The sequence below is a fragment of the Erithacus rubecula genome (genome assembly GCF_903797595.1).
Source record: "Erithacus rubecula genome assembly, chromosome: 13".
Lineage (NCBI taxonomy): Eukaryota > Metazoa > Chordata > Aves > Passeriformes > Muscicapidae > Erithacus > Erithacus rubecula.
In genome coordinates, this window is record NC_136665.1 from 7445576 (window position 1) to 7461545 (window position 15970).

At 37.4% G+C, this 15970-nt stretch overlaps 1 protein-coding gene across 2 annotated transcripts in view; it reads left to right on the plus strand.

Moving 5' to 3' along the window:
* CACNA2D3 (calcium voltage-gated channel auxiliary subunit alpha2delta 3) overlaps nt 1-15970 on the plus strand; it is a 378091-nt gene that overhangs the window by 53479 nt on the left and 308642 nt on the right. The window lies entirely within an intron of this gene.

The window sequence follows — 15970 nt, forward strand, 5'->3', positions numbered from 1 at the left end:
TCTGCCTCTGTGGGAGTTTTTCTATAGGTTCTAAGTGACCTATAATTTATAGTTTCTCATAAATACTTTTTGCTGTAGTATTTGAAAATATACTGTCATAAAAATTTACTTGCATTTTCAGAATACACAATACTGTTTAGGCTGCTTTTATTCCTGTATTTGTAGCCTGAGCTTTTGTAGCTGGTCCTGTTATACTCTGTACCCTTAGCACAGGATAAATATGTTTGTGTGGAGAACATGGAAGGAAACCACCTGCTCACTGAAGGCGTGCAATCTGCTTTGTCTGGTTTTGTTTTCTGGGTTTCTGGGGGTAGTTTTTAATATAGATTTCCTAAGTTTTAGGTATACTGTATGGAGAAGCTATTCCCAAGATTTCCTTTTTTGGAGGAAGCAAATTGTGCAATAACAGTACAAGCTGCTGATCATTCATCCTTGTGATGGTAGGGTTAAAATGTTGGTACACATGAAGTCATTATTTATCAGAAGTGGTCTGGTAGTATCTGGCAGTTGTAGTTCTTTCTTGATTAAACTTTACAAAACTGTGACAGTTGTAGTGTCAGGTGGTTTATGCACTAAGATTTCTCCAGCTTTAAGATACTGCATTTGACAAACTTTGCCAGCTATTAATCCAGGAAATGATTAAAGCATCTGGGATGTGCATAGATAAACTATCTGATGATATCATTAGTGTGGAAATGAAATCCCCTTGAGGGGATAAAACCATGGCAGCATTAGAGACACGGAATTATGTACTGCATATCTTAGAGGGTATAAATAGACAATATAGAAAAAATTGTTTTGTTGTCTAAAGTCTTAAAATATTTGATGCTTTCATTCTGCTGGTATTCATGGAGAACTCTGGCTTATGAGGCCTGATCCTAAATATAGGGAGATAAAAAAGAAGTTTTTTCTTGTCTTCAGTGGGGTGTGAAACAGGTTGTATATAAGCTTCTGGAGTTTTCTCATTGCTAACCATGACAGACTAAATATGGGCTGTTATTTAATAGAATAATTGTTCCTTGTCTTTCTTACTCTGCAAAATTTTGTTTCTTTTGCCCTAAGCATCTTGGCTTCAAAATGTTCTGTATTATTAAGCCTGGTTCTGAGATTGTCAAGGATTTGTAAAATATACTCTTAGCAATTAAAACAAAATTGAAGCAATTTCACCCTGCAGCCTGAATTCAAGCATAATATTTTCATGTTTCAGCTTACCTTTTCATCTGAGATACCCAAATATTTATCTTAATTTTATCAGGAAAATAATTTAAAAAAATTCTTTCAGATGTTTATCATTGAGGATGCTGTAGTAGTGAATTCAGCCTCTGTGTTTAGCCAGAGCAAAAGTGGAATGTTTAAGGTCGACCGCTGTATCAGATTCTGGAAAATCTATTATCAGGCAGAACATTTCACACTTCAGTAAACTCCAAATTAATTACATTGATGGTACATGAATACCAAAAGAAAGTGAGCGTAATTAATGCTACTTCAGCAAACATCAGAGGAAATATTAGAGATTTCCAATTGATGATAATGCTAATGTGTTGCATAAAAGTATTTTATTAGAAATGGTATAATGCTGTCTCTTGCAATGCCTGTGTAATGTGCCAGTTTATTAATTTAAACATGTTTTTATTGGCAATTTAAGATTATATCAGCATGCAAATGTGTTTTAATATAGTCTTAATTACATGCAGTTCCCTTGCAGGACAGTTTAGGTGTGAGGACAGACAAATCCTAAATGGAATAGGAAGATATATGAAGATATTGGGAGACAGCAAATCTGCCACCTTAGACTTATGTGGGGCAGACTTTGGCCCCTTTAGAAGACAGGTTGATGCAGTCCCTTGGAAGGCATTCCTGAAGGGCAGGGAAGTCCAGGAAGGCTGGACACTCTTCAAGAAGGAAAACTTAAAGGCACAAAGAGCTGGCTGGCACCATGTGCCAGGAGATGAGTGGGGAAGACTGTCCTGGTAAATAGAGACCTTTGGCTGGAATGCAGGGAAAAAAAAAAATAAAGAGAGGGTTTATGACCTTTGGAAAATGGGATAGTGAGCTCAGGAGGGTGCAAGGATGTCATGAGGTTATGGAGGGAGAAAATTGATGGGTCAAATCCTAATCTGGCTACTGCCATAAAATATAATTAACGAATGTTTCTATAAAGATGCAGACTACAAAAAGGAGGAATAAGGAAAATCTCCATCGTTTATTGGCCTTGGGGAAAATATAGAGAACAGGTGTGAGGAAAAGGCTGAAGTACTGAATGCTTTGTTTGCCTGTCTTTAATAGTAAAACCAGTTGTTCTCCAGGTACCCAGGCCCCCGAGCTGGATTAGAGATTTGGGGAACAGAGCAAAGCCCCATAATCCCAGGGGAAATGGTCAGCAAGCAGCAACCTCCCACACCCCTGAAACACACAGACTGTGGGCACAGGTGGGACCCACCCAAGGGTGTGGGGGGAGCTGGTGGAAACCCTCATTGGGGTTTTCCATTATTTATCAGGGACTGGAGAGGTATCAGCTCAGGCAAGCTGCCAGTTGTGATGCCCATCTACAGAATGGGTAGGAATGAGGATCCCAGGAAGGTCAGGCTTGTCAGGGTGACCTTAGAGCTGGGGAAGGTCATGGAGAAAGTATCTCAAATGTCCTCACGTGGCACATAGAGCACAACCAGGGATCAGGCACAATCAGAGTGGGCCAGTTTATACAAGGCAGGTCCTGCTTGGCCAACCTCATCTTCTTCTGTGACAAAGTCACTCCTTGGGGAGGAGGGAAAGGTGGTGCTTTTTGTCTCTCTGGACTTCAGGAAAACTTTTGACACCATTTCCTGCAGAATTCTCCTGGACAAACTGGCTGCTTGTGGCTAGGGTGGGTACTCTTTCATGGATGAAAAAACTGGCTGGGTGGCTGGGCCTGGAGAGTGGTGGGCAGTGGAGTAACCTCCAGCTGGGGCTGGTCACCAGCAGTGCTCCCCTGGGATCTGCAGTAGGACCAGTCATTTATCAGTGATCTAATGAGGGGGTTGAGGGTACCTCAGTCACGGGCAGGTGACTCCAGGTGGGTGGGAATGTTGATTTGCTGCAGGGCAGGAGCCCTGGAGCACAAGTCTCACAGGGGAGCTGGGAGTATTCAGCCTGAAAAAAAGGAAATTTGGGAGGGACCTTATGGCTCTCTACAACTATACCTGACAGGAGGGTGTAGCCAGGTAGGGGGTTGTTATTTTATCTTCTCTCATGTAAAAAGAGACAGGATAAGAGGATATGGCTTCAAGTTGAGGCATGGGAGGTTTAGATGGGATAACAGGAAAAACTTCACTTAAAGGGCTGCAAAACTCCCTGGGAGCAGGCTGCCCAGGGAAAAGGTGGAGCTGCCATCCCTGGAGGGATTTAAAAGATGTGTAGATGTGACACTGAGGGACATAGATTGGTGATGGCTTGGACAGTACTGGGTTAATGGTTGGACTTTGATGGCATTTAAAGGTATTTTCCAACCTAAACTATTCAATGATTCTCTATCTTCTAGGGTTTATAGTACAACATTAAGAGCTGATGCTATCTCAAAACACCATCTGTAATTCAGTGACATTTACACAAAAATATGCCATTAAAGGTATTATGCCTTCTATTGTTTACAATCTGAGCCATAATGAATTCCACCCTGCCTATTGTAGAGTACTGTAAGAGCAGCCACTGTAAAACAAGCTGTCGGCATCCAGAATGCAGTTTCTCACCCAGAAACAATGTAATAAGAAAAATAATTAGATTCTGTGATTAACGGGACACAGTGAAATTATATTAAGGTGGTTTTGAATTTTTTTGCAGATGTTAGCACTTTATAAATTTGCATTGGAATCTTATTTCAACCACTAAGACTGACTTTCAAGCAACAGTAAGCAGGCTATAGTTAACCACTGAAGCAGAAATTTAGAGTCAATGAGTAATTATTAAGAGCTTTCCAGAATATTAGCTGTTTCAGTTGCTGCTGTGATGGAATAGTCCATTAGATATTTCTGTTTCTGGCAACTCCTGAGAATTGATTCTGATACGAAACAAGGAGCCATTTTGATCAATACTGTAATTACTCTTATTGATGGATTGTTTTCCAATGATAGTCATCCCTGCAGAGTGTCTGCTGGGGAGGCAGCAGCACCGTCCGCTGCGAGCAGCAACGCGCCGCAAATATCGGATTCAAATCAACACACTATTGAGGCTGGGCTGACAAGCGTGAAATTAATTGTTCCACTTCATGTAAGACCTGCATTCTTCTTTTGAGAGAGTAATTTGTTGCTGTGTGTAGCCTGGGAACAGTACAGCTTTGGTGCCATGTTAGGTGTGGCTTTCTTGGTCTTTGTCTTTTCCCTGCAAGATCAGTGCTTTTACCCTTTTTAAGCAAAATCAAAGGGATTTGTGACTCAGGGGCTCTGGCAAAGTTCATATTCTGTCAAGTTTTTGAGAATGGAACTGCATATCTTGGTAAGAGAAAAAAAGGCTTTATCCTCCAAAGCTATTGAAAGGTTTTAAAATACAGGAGTATCACTGAGGCAAGGAAATTCAAAATCCTTGTATATGAAAATACAGCAGAACAAGATAATGTTTCAAAAGCTGTTTTTCTGGTTTCTCTTTTTCATCTGAAATGTTGCATCATTACTTGAGTGTTTTTTCATGAATATTTGTATTGAAAATGTAATCTTCATATTGCCTTGGTGGAAAAAGAGACTACTTTCAGGAGAGAAAATATTTAGAAACATTGATATATTGTGCCACACCACTATGGTCTATTCATGGCTGGTTGGACAAATGGCTTATTAATAAATGGAAAATAAGTCATTAATTTATTGTGATAATGAAGGGCAAGTTATTAGTAAAGTTCCCTAAATTGTGTTACCCTTACACTTGTGTGTTTCTACTTTCAGGATGTTAACTTTCAGCTTTAAGTTTCTTAAAAGAATATTCATTATATTAAAATACTTGAACTTAAAGGTTTTTGACTTTATCCTATTCCACTTTGTCATTTTCTTGTCTTTTGTACAAGCTTTTCTCTCTCAAATGAAAGACAAGGGTGTTTTATTGCCAACTGGCATGGTGTGTGTGTGCACCCATGCATGTGTAATTTTACTGCATCTGTGTAAATTCTAACAAAATAAATTCATAGTTGGCCATGAGCATACTGGCTTGAATATGGAAAATCTAGAAATAACTGTGGAACTCAATGGACATTTCTCAATCTCTCTAGTAGTGTCAGATTTAAATGTTTGAGGATGATGCTAATATTTCTGTTGTGAACAGCTGAGAATAACCTTCTTGCAGGAGTGAAGAGCCCAGCACAGAATCCCTGATTTATTTTCAGTAATAGAAAGGCTCCTGCCACTTACTGAAAAAGAGTCCTGTCCTAAAGCTGCTCTCATCAGCACAGGAGATTGTCACTCCTTTTAAATACTGCTTCTCTAGTTGACTGTGGTGGGTTTTTGGTGATGGCAGTTTCAGGGCTTTAGAGATACCTTGTGTAAAGTGATGGTGCTGAGAGGGTTTTACTTCTGAAGGGACTTGTTCATCCTGTTTGTGTTACAGCTGCTTTCTCATGCTCTTCCCAGGGAATCTTCCAGTGATGGAACACTACCAACAGGTTTTTAGAGTACCCTAAGCAGATGCACAGATGGTTTATTTTTCAAGAACACCACTTAACAAACATTTGCTTCTTGCCTGAAAAAAGCTGTTGCAGGGCTTGGATTGTGACAGCATTTATCACACTGATACCATATCTCCCCTATAGCCCATGTGTCACATTTGTGACATGTCTTAGAGAATCAGAGAATGGTTTGGGTGGAAGGAACCTTAAAGACCATCCTATTCCAACCCCAGGGATACCTCCCACCAGCCCAGGCTGCCCCAAGCTCTGCCCAGCCTGGCCTTATGCTTTGGTAACACACAGTGCTTGTCTGATGTACTGACTTCCAAAATTCTTAGGCCCTGATAATCTCAGTATTATCTGTCAGCAACCTTCACAGATCCTGTATCTTGCTGAATCACTCTGGCCTCACCTTGTACCATTTGGGTGTTAGTGGTTTGTATCAGCAAGGCAAAAGAATCAAGTATTACTTAGAATTGGAAAAAGAGGTTTGTTTAAATCTTCTTTCCTATATGGAAAGGAAAAAAAAATATTTTGAGTTGTATAAAATAACAGAAAAAGATTTTCAATAAATTGAAATCTTTAATCAAACATTTGGCTCAAGATTTGACCTGTGCTAATTGAATTTTTTTTTTAACTTGTTTGGATGTTTGTTTCTTTTCTGCTCAAACCAGTTGAAGTTTATGCTGTCATCTGAATTTCAAATTGCATTTCCAGGATGCAGGCATGAATCAAACACAAATGAAGGAAGCCCAGGGCCAGTTGTGGCTCATCCCTAGCAAATACAAAAAACCTGTCAGGGAGATTTAGCTTTGTGTTCTCTTTTTCTCACTTGTCTGTGCTGCAACAGTCAGCAGGGAACTAAAGCTTTCAATATATCTTGAGACAAAACTTTTGAATTTCAGTTGGCTATTAAATTTTGTTATAAAATTCACATGTATATAGCTATCAAAAATAAAGCAGAAGTTTGCACAGAAATTAGTCAATTAATGAATTAAATTAATTAAAAAGAAAAAGACCCTTTCCCCCCTTTCCCCCTGAACACCAAACTTTCTTTTTTTTTTTTTTAAGCTCATTATTTTTTTGTTGAGTTTTCACTTGTTCTTTGAAATTGTTTTTTGCAATGAACTCACTGAAATCTAGCATTTATCTTTAATTCATCCCTAGGCTAAACACACAACAAAGCTCTTTGCTGAAGATAGATCATGCCAGAACAACAGAGAGTATCAGACAGTTCTCTAGGTCAGAAACTCAAAGAGATGCTACTTGCTGACTTTCCAAAATATAAGATACTTTATTGATCTGTCTCCTTAATTACCATAATGCTGTCTGCTTTATTGCTATTATGGTGTGTGATCTGTGATCACTCAAGTTTTATTTTATCTAGGGTATCAAATATAATACACCCTCAGTCACTTCTACTTTTGAGATTGTTTCTACATGTATTGATTTTTCAGCTTGTTTTATTAAATTGCAAGGAGAAGAAATTCAAAAGCTTGCTTGCTTGATAGATGTTTACAAGTTCAGTTTCTTGTAGGATGGAAATCTCAGTGATACAAAGCAGGAAAAGACAATCAGAGTGCTTGGGTTGCTTTTAGAGGTGAAAGGAGGGGGAAGTGCAGGGCAGGATATTTGGGTGGGTAGGAACAGGCACCCTGAGGTGTTTTGCAGTTGCCCCACAGATGTTGATAACAGCTGCTTCTCTTCAGTCTAGACAGCTTCACCTGAGCCAGATGTTTTCTGGGCAGAGAACAAAATTCCCCTTGAATTTCAAATGATGCTTTCCATTTCTGAGTGGCAGAAATGAGTTTCCTTCTTGAAATTCTCTGAGATGCTCTCTTTTGGTGGCTCTTGTATTTGAACAGTGTTCCACAGGCTAGTTTGCTACTTCAGGTTTCTGTTTGTGTAAGGTTTTGTGCTGGTGTGTGTGTGGAGCAGTGGATGAGCCCAGGGTTTTTTCCAGTATTCTTTTAAAAGCAAAAGATTGTATTAATTTATGCCTAATCACCTATAAGTACAGTTATAACAAAAACCGGTTATTTCATCTTTAAAAATTAAGTCAACCCAAAATGAGATTTAAAAACCCAGAACTTGCTGTTTTCTGAGCCTTACCCAGCAAATGTATTTACCTCCATGCTGATTTTTAAAAGAAAAAAAAATACTAAAGCATTGAAACTTCCATTTATCTGATGCTGTTTGCTATGTAAAAATTCTTTTATCATTTGTAGCTAGTGTTAATGTAACTATTGTCAGGAAAATATTTATGCAAACTTCCATGTGATAAAGCACCCAACATTTTTCAGGCTTAACTAGTCATTGATTCTTTATATTTGCTAATTTTTAAATATCTGTTCTATAGTGAAGGCTATATATTTATCTGCTTAACATTTTAAAAATTAAAATATTACACAAACATGAAATTGCAAGAGGCTTTTTTTATTTATGTACTGCCCAAATATTATTGATAATTTAAAGAAATAAAGATTCTCTCTCCAAGAACTTTGCCAGGTATACCTTGGCTTTTTTCCCCTTTTCAGTGTTATACTACAGCTGAAATATATTTTGCACTTTGTTGCACAATGGAAATTCATCCTTCTTGTATAAAAATCTGCCTGCTTGGAGCAGGTTGCTTTAAAAAATTAAAGGAAGGAAGTACCTATAAAGAAAAACAGCTGAATATTTCTGAGTGGGAAATACTTGGACAGAGGGAAGTTGTGGCTATTGGCGCCCTGGATCTGGTACAGTTATGAACCTGAGTGTGTTATTGAAACTGAACCAAATGCTGCCTTTAAAACCAGAAATTTGTCTCCATTCCCAACAGAAACATTTGAAGTAGCAAGTGCTCAGTATAGAAATGCTTTGATCGGATTAGCAGATTTGAGGATTAAGTTTGTCTGTTTCAGTAATGGAAATCACTTTTTCTAAAAACTCATATGCCTGCAAATGTGTGCTGGTTTTCAGAAATTCTCCTTTCTTTTCTTATTTATACTTTAATCCTGGATAATATAAATGTAGGCACATATAATGCATTGTATGATTAAAACTTGTGAAAAAAAAAAAGGATAAAAAGTCTGCTTTCATTCACTTGAGTCAATGGTCCTGAATCTGTCACAGGTACTGCTTATTCATCTGACATGGGCACAAAATACAATTGCCTGCTTAAAGCTTAGGCTGTAAGTAGGAATTACTTCCTCCCCCCATTTCTCCATATATTTGGGGAGTAAAGCTGAAGTGACTTAATTTTGGAAATCTGGAGTGCTTGCTGAAAGCAATTGGGCAAGGTAGGACTGTGAAATCTAATGGTCACTGGAGTGTTCTGCTGGCACTGGTCTGTCCACAGCAGGAATTAGTTTTCTTCCCTGTTTGGTCCCAGGGCTTTGTCCCTGGGCTGTCTAGGATGGATTGAGGCACTGTTATCAGTGTAGGCATCACCGGAGCACTCAGAACACACCCTCTGCCTCATGCTAGAAAATCCCTGCTTGGATTTCCTTGGATTTCCTGAGTCAGAGCTAAGGGACTGTATGACTTGTCAGGGGCAAAGGAGCAGAGAGCAGGTGGGGCATCACTGCAGGTGGAGCTGCTGGGCAGCTGTGACCAGCTGGGCTGAGCTCTGCTAGCCCAGGGCTGAGGCTCCTTGCCTTGCTCTGACCCACCAGGACAGCAGGGACAAAGGTGACAAAGCTGTCCTGTCACCTCCCCAGCAGCCCAGCTTGGAGCCCTGTCAGGGCTTCCTTTGGATGTGGGTGAGCCCCTGCAGCCTGGATAGAATGACAATGCTCTACACAGAAGTATATTGAGATTTTATATGGTTTTATTTTTTATATGTTTTTATTCTTATCCTTCTGACTCAGTTTGCTATTGAACATTCCTGAATCTGAATTGATTTATATGTTGATAGCTGAAGGTAATGCACATAATTTAGTATTCTGCTCTATACAAGTTGAAAATCTTTTTCAATTCTTTATTAGACTTAGTGTCAGACCTGAAAATAATAGTGAAACAGGTTTGTGTATGTATATATACAGACATATATATACACTGCATTATGTATCTGTAGTTCTAAAAATAGTTCAAAACTTCACCATTTCTCCTTTTTTGTGGGAAGGCATAAAGATTTAGTGCACAAAATGGATAACTTACATTGGAAGGATGAGGAAACACATAAAAAAAAACTGTGTGTGGAAAGGAATCTGGTTGTTGTGGTTTTAAAAGCAGACATTATACTTGTGCATGAATTTGTTTCCACCAAGAAAGTTTCAGTGGCAGATTTATAGAGCAGGTAAGCAAATTGTCATGGTATAGTCACTCTGGACCTGGATCAGTACTCCACAGAGTAAATACATATGAATTTCTGTATACAGATGTCTGACATTTCAAGCTATAAATTAAAGATTCTGTATTTTCAGTGGTTTTTCAATGAGAAGATGGGTTTGGTGCACTTTCAGACTTAAAAAACAAAATTGCAAGCGAGAGGACTGCAGCTTCTATAGCAATTGGAAATACAGTATCAGCCCCTAAAAAGAGTAGGATTTTCTCCAGATTTATAATTGTTGGATGAATTCTTAAAATAGTAATAAAACTGATTTTTATGTTTTGATTAAATAGACACAAATGTGAAATATTTAGTTCAATGAAGGATTCTTAAAGCAGTATATTTTTGGATTAATAGAAATTGATGACAGCAGTTAAGTTGAATTACTGTCCTCTACTTACAGGATTTTATAGGAAAACTGTGTTTTGAAACCTCTCACCTTTTTCATAAACTACAGTAAGTAAAAACTTCAGATGGGGTCAATTAAATTTTAAAGGTTCAGCAAATAGAAGTATTATTAAACATTGTTGTTATCCCTCAGTGAAGTGCTGTGAAATACTGTTTGCTGCAGTACCTCTGCAGGTTTGTGGCTTTATGCAGATCACTCACAGCCTTTCTTTGGTTGCAGTAGCATTCTGCTCCTTGCATTGCATTTGGATTGTATATAAGTCTGATTCTTGCTGCTGCTTGAATTACAGATTATTATATTTCATACTACTTTAACTGTTGTGGACTTTTTATTTCATGCTATCTACATAGGCTTTAAAGTGTAAAATCTTTTCCTTGCAACTGCTCCTCCTGTAATTACTGTTTGCACATGTAGGAGCTGCACTGATGGCAGTTTGATCAAGTAGGTGAAGGAGGGTTTGCAGGAATGTATCATGTACGGTATGCAAATTTCTTTTAGTTTAAAATTATTTAGGACACTTGCATACAATGCATTAAGCAATTCCCCTCAGATTTATGGGGGAAAAAACCCTAAAAAAAGATTCATCCACTCCTACCTGAAGGTTTTTTTTGGCTAATTAAATGCCTTTTTTTCAGGTCCCTTCCCATCTCCCCCCACATTAGCATTATGAAACAGGTTAGTAAAGTCACGGTTTCTTTAAGCTATTTTAATAACATTAACTTTATTTTGGTACCTCACACAAAGGTTTTTGCTGCAGTTAATAAAAAAGTTTGATCTGTTAATACTGTGGTGTGATTTGGTAGGCAATGTGAATATTTTGTCCCCTTTTGATTTGTTTATTAAAACTTCCAAGAAACCGAGTGCAGGCATTTTGTATTTCTGAATGGGAAATTGAAGGAGAAGCAAATAGTTTGTGTGGAACTCTCTGTATTATGTTTGGACTGGAGAAACCTGACATCAAGAAAATTGCTTATGCAGTTAGATTTTGTTGTTTCTCCATTGGGGTGGATTACACACTCGGCTTTGGAACAAAAGAAATGATGATTTATGCAATACATAATGGTCCAGGGGTAACGAGTGTGTCACTGCATGCTTTGTGAAAATGAAATTCAGGGAACCATAATGTATAGAATAAATAGTGACAACTGTGAATTAGAGACCCATAATTCTACTGAGGAGTTCTGAGCATGATATAAACTTCAAATGTGAAACTTGGGTGGTTTCTGGTGCTCCATCACTGGAGCTCAGAAGAATTAATTCCTCTTCAAGGCCCTTAATTCCAAATTAATGAGATTTTTCTTTTCTTGCTCAACACATGAACATCACCTTCTTTTACCATTTTAAGCAGTGTGTCCCCATTTTTTTCAATGAGAACATCTCTCCTGCTCCCAGCGTGTTCCCTCTTTCTTGCAAGCTTATGGAAAGGAGCAATAAAACCTTTCATTTTCAAACTACTGCAAGCTGGCATCTCAGCCATACTTAGGATGGTTTTATTTTTGTCTTGTTTAAAAGTCTGAGCTGCTCATCAGTCAGGCTTAAAAATCTATGACCTTGTCTTTGCTATGTGTATGCTTTTATAGAATTTAAAGAGAAAATAAGTGTGTTGTGCTTAACTGCAGTTAATTTCTTGTAGAGTTGTGCAGCTTTTAAATAAAAGTTTGGAAAATATTTTTTATGCAGTTCAACTCTAGAGTTTTTTGGGGAAAATAAAAATAGAGGACTTATACAGAAAATGCTTATTTTTATTTTTAAGTGATATGAAGTGATACTTTATGAAACATAATTATCATAGGCTGAAAATTATAACTTTTTAGAAATTGAATAACAGATTATGTGCATGAGCATTTCATGGGAGATACATTTCATGGAAGATAATAACAAAGATTTTCTTATGTTCATTTCAGTGTATCAGTTCTTCAGAATAACAGGTACTGAGTGCTCTTGCTGCATACAGTGTTGCCTCTTAGACTGCATATGTCTCTCTTATATATCTAATTATGAAAAGTACATTTTATTTCATCAGATTCAACTTTTAATCAAATTTCTGTATTCTTTCAATTTTTAAAAAACTTGCATAATCACACAGTGCTGAAACTATAGTAATGTGTTAAAAAACCGAAATAACTTGTATTTTTGTATTAGGTTTGAAGTTTGCTAGTGTTATTTTAACAATCAGTGTGGTTTGCCTTTTTTGAAGATACAGTACAGATGACACAAATATTATTGCTGGAATTCTATTATTGATTCTTCTTTTACTGTAGTTCCTAGGATTTTTGGTGTTTGGGATCACACAATGCAAACTGAGTCTGATGCCAAAACTTCAGAACAGAAACTCAGTCCTGAAACAAATTGTTCCTGAGGCTAAACTGCTGGGGCTTTTCACAGATTTTTGTTTTCTTCCTAATTTTCCAGAGAACAAGGTGAATCTAACCATAAAAATATTATTATCTGTGTTTAATACTTGAGAAGAGAAGCACCAAGTAATTAAGTGACTAATTCAAGGTTATGCAAAACTCTGTGGCAAAGCTGGGACTTGAGCCCAGTTCTTTCCAGTCCAAGGTTAATATCTCAACCACCAGACTGTCCTTTCTCTAAGCATGTAGCTTTCATTTTAACCCAAAATTTCACTTATGCTAATTTTCCTGCAAAACCAAAATCCCTTTGACTTAAATTTTCCATACTTATTCTCAAGTAACAGGGGACTTAAAAACTGCTTCTGCAAAGTCTCAGTATTATTAAGGTGTATTTGTTGGTAAAATAACTGATATTTCAAAACATGTTTAAGCTTAAATAGTAAGATTTTTTATGCTTTCTTTGAGTTTTTCTTTCCTCTGCCACTAATATTATGGATAATTGTATTTACTGTAACTGTTTCTGGACACTAGATTGTGTCAAATATCTCGGCAATATTTGAACTACAAAGCACAGTTTTTATATTTCTTCTCTCTCTCAATAGATATTTATAAAATGGAAGCTGAATTCTGAAGGAATTATTAATAAAGTGACAGTTCAATATTCTAAAATTTAAAGCCGCTGTAGAGGGACAGCTGACATCAGACTTGATTTATATTGTAGCTCTTACTTTAAGAAATTAAAAATATAGTATTCAAGACAAAAAAAATGATGTATCACTACATGCTGCGTGTCTAGGAGATCATAAAGCAAAATGATTTTTTCTAATGCAACTTGTGAAAGTCCATCTGCAATAATATGGGAATTGTTTTCAGTTCATCCCTGAAAAAGGGTGACAAGCCAGGACCAGCAACTGGAAGAACAGCAAATAATTAGGAGTGTAATCATGGATGCTATCAATTATTGGGAAAGAAATGGAACATTAAAGAAGTCTGAAGTATTATATGTCTAATTTGTGCTGCTTTAGGAAACAAGTGAGCCTTTTATTTGCCAAAATATTTTCAGGGGAACTCAATTTTCAGATGCAGCTTCAATGATCTGGTTTTTTTAAGATGCCACTTGGGGTGGAAATAAATGTAACAATACTTTTGGATATTATTAGTTCTTATTCAGTTTGCTCTGCACTGTATGCTAATTCCTGGTCCTCTTTAGTCCAGAAAAATCTTGTAAATATTTTAGTGAATGAACAAATAATGTATTTTAAATGTTTATACATCTTATCTATACAAGGATATTGAAGAATGATAACAATTTTGACATCAAACTATTCCTGAAACACAAATTTATTTTGCTTTATGAATGAAGGAATGAAGACACAGAAAAGTTAAAATAATTCTATCAGAAGGCTGCTGCAGTGCAGGGAAGACAGCTGCAGTGCTCAGGAGATTCGTGTTGTCTTCCCAATTGTCATTTAGCAAGTGCTTTGTTCTGACTCGGTGTACTGAGCAAACCAGAACCTTTTTATCCTTTCTCCTGGTCCAGATTGATAACCTTTAAACACACCTCCACCTTCTTACACCAGAAGGGAACCATTACATTTTTATGGAAAATATGCAAAAGGTAGGCTCTGATAGTCATGGAATTGTATGTATTTTCTGAATTTATTGATCCTTTCATATGATGTTAACTGATATTATATGGAATTTGGATTAAGGAAGAATTCCAAGGAAAGCCAGAGATGGCCAGCTGATTATAACCTTTACTCTTTTGTTGTCATAAAATTTGTGAAATGTTTCTGCTTGTTAGTGCAGTTATTATCTAGGAACAAAGACTCTTTCTGGACAGGATTATAGCCACTGCATGCTAATTAATGGAACAAAGGGATGAGGATTACAGAAGCAATAACAGTGAAATATCCAGAACAGTTGCACTGGGACATTATCTTCCTGTCAGCTGTGCTGTTGTGTGCCTTGGCACATCTCCTCTGGTCATCCCACAGTAACCAGAGACTTTTAAAAGGGCCTCTTCTGTCCATGTGGCTTTTCTTTTCCAGAGGAAATCCTGCCCACTGGGTCAGCAGAATCAGATGGGGAGAAGAAAATAATCTCATGCTGTTATTCTGAGTGAGATGTCAATGGTTCCCCAGAAGGGGGATGGAGGATGGGTGATTTCTGTAACCACTAATTGTGAGAGAAAACTGTTGAGGGTGAAGTGATTAGCTCTTTAAAAAGACATGGTGGCAGTTTGAGTATCCTCAGTCTGTTCTGGCATGAGATCCTAATGTATAGAGAGATTTTCTCACCTATCAGGGTCATCAAAGGGCTGTAAGTCTGGTAACTGATAGTTTTTAGTGGGAAGCATGGAGTATAAAAGGTTAGTTTGCTGAAGAATGTTTTCATTTCTAGTACTGCTTACCAGAAATCAGGTATTCTTAGCATACTCTTTAGATATTCTGTGTTTCCTTCAATTTCTACTCCACTTTTATTTAGAAATATTGTCTTGTCAGAGCTTCTGGTAGGACTTTTGAAAAAATTATCCTCTCTCACAGTTTGAGGCCTCTAAACCCTGATTTTTAGATAGTTAACCAAATGGGTTCATGTGGTTTTTCTATTTGTTGAATGTCTTTGGGGTTCAGTGGCTTTGGTGTCCTATGTGAGACATGAACTGATTGCCAGGCAAAGTCACTTTTGCTGGGGGCAAGAGGAGGAATCTCTTTGAGCTGGGGATTAGGAGCCTCCTGAATCAGCAGCATGACTTGGGTCTGAGGGCATTTTAGCCAGCTCAGAGGTTTAGATATCCTGTGGGTGCACTTGCTCACCTGTAAAGTTTTGCACCTTATTCCTGAAATAAAAATTCATAAGGTACCATGATTTTGAAAGCAAGGTTGTGTTACCAAAAACAAATGGTTATTTTTTTTTATTAATTCTTTAAAGGCACTAAAGAATAGTCCTTATTTTGACCCTGAAACAAAACTGTTGATTTCTTGATGTGCCCAAAAAAGAGTGGTTGAGTATAAATCTGGTTTTATTATGCTGTGGGATTTTCAGTTATCAGAGCCCTTCCCAGCTGTGACACTGTGATAGGAATACAAGCTTTTTCAGAGTCAGGAATTTCTGTGCAAACATTGAAAGAAAATATAAAAAGCAGGTTGTGTGGTGATAGTACCAGTTAGAATTCTAGAGCAAGAAGAAATGCATGTAGTGCATCCCTTGATTAAAATGGTCCTTGGGAATTGTTTTTAGTCTGTGTTTAAAAAAAAAAAAATGTAGGTGGTGTT